This window comes from Heterodontus francisci, unplaced genomic scaffold (assembly GCF_036365525.1).
Source record: "Heterodontus francisci isolate sHetFra1 unplaced genomic scaffold, sHetFra1.hap1 HAP1_SCAFFOLD_897, whole genome shotgun sequence".
Classification (NCBI taxonomy): domain Eukaryota; kingdom Metazoa; phylum Chordata; class Chondrichthyes; order Heterodontiformes; family Heterodontidae; genus Heterodontus; species Heterodontus francisci.
In genome coordinates, this window is record NW_027141674.1 from 255,001 (window position 1) to 262,500 (window position 7,500).

Below are 7,500 nucleotides of genomic sequence, written 5' to 3' on the forward strand. Positions count from 1 at the left end.
GTCGTCAGATTGACAAAGAGTCTGGTTAATCAGTTGTCCAAATGTTGTAAATTGGTTAATGAGTTGTCACTTCAACTTTTGGCCGCGGTTGGCTACAATGAGTCTTGCCGGGCTTAATAGTCGGCGTGGGGGTGAATTTGCGAAGGTGGCCGTGTTTGTATGCATGTTTGCCGGCGTGTTTAGGAAGGTTGGGTGGGTGGGTGGTTGTGTGGGCGCCGTGGTCTGAGGGCACATCCTGTGGGATGTGGGAGGCGGGGGAAGGAGAGCGCCCTTGGTGCGTGTGTCTAGGCGATGCATTGCGGAAGGATGGGCGGGTGGGGCCGGGCGTGTGGGTTCCCGACTTATCGGTGAACCATTTGCTACTGCGGGGCCAAAGCAAAAGGGAAAGCATAAGGGCGCAGGCTGCCCTCTGCGGGACAGGTCCGGCCCTGACGCCGGTTTACGATTTCTCCGGTAAAGCACCTGTCGGGTGGCGACCGGAGGGTCTTTGCAGGGCCTGGATCTCCGAGCCCGTGGGACAGGCGGGAAAGGGTGGCGGCAGCCGGTTGAAGTCCCGACCCTGGGCAGCCTCCCGGTCTTACCTCCATAACTTCGGCGAGGAGGGTCCGATCCCCGCGCGGTCGACGGCAGGCGGTAGGGCTCGGAGGGGCGCGGCCTGGTCCGCGAGTGCCCCGGCGCCGCCCCTCTGCCCGTCCGAGGGACAGTAGGAAATGGCCATACCGCTTTCCGGCCGATTGCCGCCGGACGTCCGGCCGCATTCGCTCGGTCTGCGCGGCCGGCGGTAGCCGGGGGCGAGGGGCATCGGGCGGTGGCGGAACCAGGCCGGCCCGACCGCTGGGGGCCGCCCGGGCGACGTTTGAATCTGTCGGGTCGGACCGCCGAATCCCGCGGGATTTCGGGATCGAATCTGCGGGTGGAATCGGCACCTCGTCCCGCTGTCCGGTTCCCCCCGGTCGACTGCAACGGGTTTCCGAGGCCCGTCGGTCAGGCGCGGTTCGCTCCGCAATCCGCCGGCCGATCGGCACCGGGCGGGGCTCTACGGAAAGAGGGGACCCTCCCGCGTCGAGTGCCGGCGCACCGACCCCGCAGGCTGACCGGGAAGGTGAAGACTCACCCCGCTGAATGCCCGGCCCCGGCTACCCTCCGGCTCCGGGGCCATAACTTCGGGGAGGGAGGTCCGATCCCCGCGCGGTCGACGGCAGGCGGTAGGGCTCGGAGGGGCGCGGCCTGGTCCGCGAGTGCCCCGGCGCCGCCCCTCTGCCCGTCCGAGGGACAGTAGGAAATGGCCATACCGCTTTCCGGCCGATTGCCGCCGGACGTCCGGCCGCATTCGCTCGGTCTGCGCGGCCGGCGGTAGCCGGGGGCGAGGGGCATCGGGCGGTGGCGGAACCAGGCCGGCCCGACCGCTGGGGGCCGCCCGGGCGACGTTTGAATCTGTCGGGTCGGACCGCCGAATCCCGCGGGATTTCGGGATCGAATCTGCGGGTGGAATCGGCACCTCGTCCCGCTGTCCGGTTCCCCCCCCGTCGACTGCAACGGGTTTCCGAGGCCCGTCGGTCAGGCGCGGTTCGCTCCGCAATCCGCCGGCCGATCGGCACCGGGCGGGGCTCTACGGAAAGAGGGGACCCTCCGGCGTCGAGTGCCGGCGCACCGACCCCGCAGGCTGACCGGGAAGGTTAAGACTCACCCCGCTGAATGCCCGGCCCCGGGCACCCTCCGGCGCCGGGGCCATAACTTCGGGGAGGGAGGTCCGAGCTCCGCGCGGTCGACGGCAGGTGAAAGGGGCCGGTGCGCCGCGGAAGGCGACAGCAGTCCCGTCAGGCTGCACCTCTGCTCGGGCGAACGGCGTCAGGAAAAGGGGAGAGCACTTCCCCACCGATAGCTCCGGAACGCCCGGACCCATTGGCCCGCGGCACCGGTGGCTGCTAGAGGGCCTCCGGCGCCGTCAGCCGGGGTACGTCCCAGGCCGGCCGGACGGCGGGCAGCCGGAGGCAACGGCCTGGAACGGAGCCAGACTTGAGTCGTTCCGTGTGCCGTGGGCAAAAAGGCAGGGCTGCGGGTCAGCGCAGTTTGGCAAACCTAGCCGCAAGTGCGGGAAGGGCGGAGGAGCACACGGACGCCGCCTTCCCAAACTGAGCCCAAAGTGCCCAGGCATGCCCCCTTGATCTCGCCTAATCAGTGAGCCCAAAATAATTTCAGAGTGTGGAAACCTGATCCAAAAAGGTCGAAAAGAACGGCCAGAGATCAAGTCCGAAAGGGGAAATCAGTAACAAGCAAGCAGAGTAATCATTAACCAAAAAGCGCAAAATTATGTTAAAAGTGTGAAATCATTAACCAAAAACTCGAAAATAATGTCCAGAGACTAAGTCCGAAAGGGCAAATGGTTAACCAGTAAGCAGAGTAATCATTAACCAAAAATCGCAAAAGTAAGTAAAAAGTGTGAAATCATTAACCAAAAACCCGAAAATAATGTCCAGAGACTAAGTCCGAAAGGGCAAATGGTTAACCAGTAAGCAGAGTAATCATTAACCAAAAATCGCAAAAGTAAGTAAAAAGTGTGAAATCATTAACCAAAAACTCGAAAATAATGTCCAGAGACTAAGTCCGAAAGGGCAAATGGTTAACCAGTAAGCAGAGTAATCATTAACCAAAAGGCGCAAAAGTAAGTAAAAAGTATGAAATCAGTAACCAAAAAGCGCAAAAATATGTTAAAAGTGTGAAATCATTAACCAAAAACTCGAAAATAATGTGCAGAGACTAAGTCCGAAAGGGCAAATAATTAACCAGTAAGCAGAGTAATCATTAACCAAAAAGCGCAAAAATATGTTAAAAGTGTGAAATCATTAACCAAAAACTCGAAAATAATGTCCAGAGACTAAGTCCGAAAGGGCAAATAATTAACCAGTAAGCAGAGTAATCATTAACCAAAAAGCGCAAAAGTAAGTAAAAAGTGTGAAATCATTAACCAAAAAGTCGAAAATAATGCCCAGAGACTAAGTCCGAAAGGGCAAATGGTTAACCAGTAAGCAGAGTAATCATTAACCAAAAATCGCAAAAGTAAGTAAAAAGTATGAAATCAGTAACCAAAAAGCGCAAAAATATGTTAAAAGTGTGAAATCATTAACCAAAAAGTCGAAAATAATGCCCAGAGACTAAGTCCGAAAGGGCAAATGGTTAACCAGTAAGCAGAGTAATCATTAACCAAAAGGCGCAAAAGTAAGTAAAAAGTATGAAATCAGTAACCAAAAAGCGCAAAAATATGTTAAAAGTGTGAAATCATTAACCAAAAACTCGAAAATAATGTGCAGAGACTAAGTCCGAAAGGGCAAATAATTAACCAGTAAGCAGAGTAATCATTAACCAAAAATCGCAAAAATATGTTAAAAGTGTGAAATCATTAACCAAAAACTCGAAAATAATGTCCAGAGACTAAGTCCGAAAGGGCAAATGGTTAACCAGTAAGCAGAGTAATCATTAACCAAAAATCGCAAAAGTAAGTAAAAAGTGTGAAATCATTAACCAAAAACCCGAAAATAATGTCCAGAGACTAAGTCCGAAAGGGCAAATGGTTAACCAGTAAGCAGAGTAATCATTAACCAAAAATCGCAAAAGTAAGTAAAAAGTGTGAAATCATTAACCAAAAACTCGAAAATAATGTCCAGAGACTAAGTCCGAAAGGGCAAATGGTTAACCAGTAAGCAGAGTAATCATTAACCAAAAGGCGCAAAAGTAAGTAAAAAGTATGAAATCAGTAACCAAAAAGCGCAAAAATATGTTAAAAGTGTGAAATCATTAACCAAAAACTCGAAAATAATGTGCAGAGACTAAGTCCGAAAGGGCAAATAATTAACCAGTAAGCAGAGTAATCATTAACCAAAAATCGCAAAAATATGTTAAAAGTGTGAAATCATTAACCAAAAACTCGAAAATAATGTCCAGAGACTAAGTCCGAAAGGGCAAATGGTTAACCAGTAAGCAGAGTAATCATTAACCAAAAATCGCAAAAGTAAGTAAAAAGTGTGAAATCATTAACCAAAAACTCGAAAATAATCTCCAGAGACTAAGTCCGAAAGGGCAAATGGTTAACCAGTAAGCAGAGTAATCATTAACCAAAAATCGCAAAAGTAAGTAAAAAGTATGAAATCAGTAACCAAAAAGCGCAAAAATATGTTAAAAGTGTGAAATCATTAACCAAAAACTCGAAAATAATGTGCAGAGACTAAGTCCGAAAGGGCAAATAATTAACCAGTAAGCAGAGTAATCATTAACCAAAAATCGCAAAAATATGTTAAAAGTGTGAAATCATTAACCAAAAACTCGAAAATAATGTCCAGAGACTAAGTCCGAAAGGGCAAATGGTTAACCAGTAAGCAGAGTAATCATTAACCAAAAATCGCAAAAGTAAGTAAAAAGTATGAAATCAGTAACCAAAAAGCGCAAAAATATGTTAAAAGTGTGAAATCATTAACCAAAAACTCGAAAATAATGTGCAGAGACTAAGTCCGAAAGGGCAAATAATTAACCAGTAAGCAGAGTAATCATTAACCAAAAATCGCAAAAATATGTTAAAAGTGTGAAATCATTAACCAAAAAGTCGAAAATAATGCCCAGAGACTAAGTCCGAAAGGGCAAATGGTTAACCAGTAAGCAGAGTAATCATTAACCAAAAATCGCAAAAGTAAGTAAAAAGTGTGAAATCATTAACCAAAAACCCGAAAATAATGTCCAGAGACTAAGTCCGAAAGGGCAAATGGTTAACCAGTAAGCAGAGTAATCATTAACCAAAAATCGCAAAAGTAAGTAAAAAGTGTGAAATCATTAACCAAAAACTCGAAAATAATGTCCAGAGACTAAGTCCGAAAGGGCAAATGGTTAACCAGTAAGCAGAGTAATCATTAACCAAAAGGCGCAAAAGTAAGTAAAAAGTATGAAATCAGTAACCAAAAAGCGCAAAAATATGTTAAAAGTGTGAAATCATTAACCAAAAACTCGAAAATAATGTGCAGAGACTAAGTCCGAAAGGGCAAATAATTAACCAGTAAGCAGAGTAATCATTAACCAAAAAGCGCAAAAATATGTTAAAAGTGTGAAATCATTAACCAAAAACTCGAAAATAATGTCCAGAGACTAAGTCCGAAAGGGCAAATAATTAACCAGTAAGCAGAGTAATCATTAACCAAAAAGCGCAAAAGTAAGTAAAAAGTGTGAAATCATTAACCAAAAAGTCGAAAATAATGCCCAGAGACTAAGTCCGAAAGGGCAAATGGTTAACCAGTAAGCAGAGTAATCATTAACCAAAAATCGCAAAAGTAAGTAAAAAGTATGAAATCAGTAACCAAAAAGCGCAAAAATATGTTAAAAGTGTGAAATCATTAACCAAAAAGTCGAAAATAATGCCCAGAGACTAAGTCCGAAAGGGCAAATGGTTAACCAGTAAGCAGAGTAATCATTAACCAAAAGGCGCAAAAGTAAGTAAAAAGTATGAAATCAGTAACCAAAAAGCGCAAAAATATGTTAAAAGTGTGAAATCATTAACCAAAAACTCGAAAATAATGTGCAGAGACTAAGTCCGAAAGGGCAAATAATTAACCAGTAAGCAGAGTAATCATTAACCAAAAATCGCAAAAATATGTTAAAAGTGTGAAATCATTAACCAAAAACTCGAAAATAATGTCCAGAGACTAAGTCCGAAAGGGCAAATGGTTAACCAGTAAGCAGAGTAATCATTAACCAAAAATCGCAAAAGTAAGTAAAAAGTGTGAAATCATTAACCAAAAACCCGAAAATAATGTCCAGAGACTAAGTCCGAAAGGGCAAATGGTTAACCAGTAAGCAGAGTAATCATTAACCAAAAATCGCAAAAGTAAGTAAAAAGTGTGAAATCATTAACCAAAAACTCGAAAATAATGTCCAGAGACTAAGTCCGAAAGGGCAAATGGTTAACCAGTAAGCAGAGTAATCATTAACCAAAAGGCGCAAAAGTAAGTAAAAAGTATGAAATCAGTAACCAAAAAGCGCAAAAATATGTTAAAAGTGTGAAATCATTAACCAAAAACTCGAAAATAATGTGCAGAGACTAAGTCCGAAAGGGCAAATAATTAACCAGTAAGCAGAGTAATCATTAACCAAAAATCGCAAAAATATGTTAAAAGTGTGAAATCATTAACCAAAAACTCGAAAATAATGTCCAGAGACTAAGTCCGAAAGGGCAAATGGTTAACCAGTAAGCAGAGTAATCATTAACCAAAAATCGCAAAAGTAAGTAAAAAGTGTGAAATCATTAACCAAAAACTCGAAAATAATCTCCAGAGACTAAGTCCGAAAGGGCAAATGGTTAACCAGTAAGCAGAGTAATCATTAACCAAAAATCGCAAAAGTAAGTAAAAAGTATGAAATCAGTAACCAAAAAGCGCAAAAATATGTTAAAAGTGTGAAATCATTAACCAAAAACTCGAAAATAATGTGCAGAGACTAAGTCCGAAAGGGCAAATAATTAACCAGTAAGCAGAGTAATCATTAACCAAAAATCGCAAAAATATGTTAAAAGTGTGAAATCATTAACCAAAAACTCGAAAATAATGTCCAGAGACTAAGTCCGAAAGGGCAAATGGTTAACCAGTAAGCAGAGTAATCATTAACCAAAAATCGCAAAAGTAAGTAAAAAGTATGAAATCAGTAACCAAAAAGCGCAAAAATATGTTAAAAGTGTGAAATCATTAACCAAAAACTCGAAAATAATGTGCAGAGACTAAGTCCGAAAGGGCAAATAATTAACCAGTAAGCAGAGTAATCATTAACCAAAAATCGCAAAAATATGTTAAAAGTGTGAAATCATTAACCAAAAAGTCGAAAATAATGCCCAGAGACTAAGTCCGAAAGGGCAAATGGTTAACCAGTAAGCAGAGTAATCATTAACCAAAAATCGCAAAAGTAAGTAAAAAGTGTGAAATCATTAACCAAAAACCCGAAAATAATGTCCAGAGACTAAGTCCGAAAGGGCAAATGGTTAACCAGTAAGCAGAGTAATCATTAACCAAAAATCGCAAAAGTAAGTAAAAAGTGTGAAATCATTAACCAAAAACTCGAAAATAATGTCCAGAGACTAAGTCCGAAAGGGCAAATGGTTAACCAGTAAGCAGAGTAATCATTAACCAAAAGGCGCAAAAGTAAGTAAAAAGTATGAAATCAGTAACCAAAAAGCGCAAAAATATGTTAAAAGTGTGAAATCATTAACCAAAAACTCGAAAATAATGTGCAGAGACTAAGTCCGAAAGGGCAAATAATTAACCAGTAAGCAGAGTAATCATTAACCAAAAAGCGCAAAAATATGTTAAAAGTGTGAAATCATTAACCAAAAACTCGAAAATAATGTCCAGAGACTAAGTCCGAAAGGGCAAATAATTAACCAGTAAGCAGAGTAATCATTAACCAAAAAGCGCAAAAGTAAGTAAAAAGTGTGAAATCATTAACCAAAAAGTCGAAAATAATGCCCAGAGACTA